Raw genomic sequence first — 1,233 nt, 5'->3', positions numbered from 1 at the left:
ACTACGAGCTAGAACACCAGACAAGACATAAACACTAAGGACAAGGAAACGAGAAGAACAGGTAAACAGAAGGACACCAGAAACAAATGGCAAAAACTCAAACTCACAGGGAAAAACTACAACTCATGACAGAAGCCAAGCAACCAATACCGGTTCCGAAGTGGAACAACCATCAGTCACCTCCTCTATATGGATGACATTGACTCACTGATCCACGCTACCAGGATCTACAGCAACGACATTGGAATGTCGTTCGGACTGGTCGCATGGTATCAAAAAGAGGGAAGATGATCAGAACCAAGGGGATTGAACTACCAGAAGGCCACATTGCAGATGTTCAGGACAGCTACAAATACCTTGGGGTGCCGCAGGTAAACGGAAACCATGAGTAGGCAGCAAGGAAGTCCGCCACAGCCAAATACCTACAGAGAGTGAGGCAGGTCCTGAAAAGTCAGCTGAATGGGGGGGAAAAACAAGATCTGAGCCATCAACACATGCGCCCTGCCAGTCATCAGATACCCCTCTGGTATAATAAATTGGCCAAAGGAGAAGATAGAGGCCACTGACATCAAGACAGGAAAGCTCCTCACAATGCATGGAGGGTTTCACCCCAAATCCAGCACCCTGAGACTGTACACCAAGCGTAGCGAGGGAGGCCGAGGACTAGTGAGTGTCAAGACCACTGTCCAGGATTAAATGACAAAGATCCACGAGTACATCAGGAAGATGGCCCCCATAGACAAAGGGCTTAGTGAATACCTCAGGCAGCAGAAACCCGAGGGTGAGGACAAGGAAGACGAAGAACCTACATGGAGAGACAAGCCGCTGCATGGCTTGTACCACAGACAAATAGAAGAAGTGGCTGATATCAAGAAATCCTACCAGTGGCTGGAAAAGGCTGGACTAAAGGACAGCACAGAAACACTAATCATGGCGGCACACGAACAGGCGCTCAGTACAAGATGAATAGAGACTGGGGTCTACCACACCAGGCAGGACCCCAGGTGCGTCCCTGAGGCAGTACAGCACATAACAGCAGAGTGTAAGATGCAGGCAGGAAGTGCACAGGAACATCTGCCGTGGGCTGGAAGTCCCAAGATCAAAATGGAAGACACCTCCTAAGGCAGTTGAGAATGACAGAGCTAAGATCCTGTGGGACTTCAAGATCCAGACTGACAAACTGGCGATGGCTAACCAACCAGACACCGTGTTGATCGACAAACAGCAGAAGAA

The sequence above is a fragment of the Micropterus dolomieu genome, linkage group LG08 (assembly GCF_021292245.1).
Source record: "Micropterus dolomieu isolate WLL.071019.BEF.003 ecotype Adirondacks linkage group LG08, ASM2129224v1, whole genome shotgun sequence".
Taxonomy (NCBI): Eukaryota; Metazoa; Chordata; class Actinopteri; order Centrarchiformes; family Centrarchidae; genus Micropterus; species Micropterus dolomieu.
The sequence above is the reverse complement of the archived record's forward strand: the minus strand, read 5'-3'. Positions refer to the sequence as shown.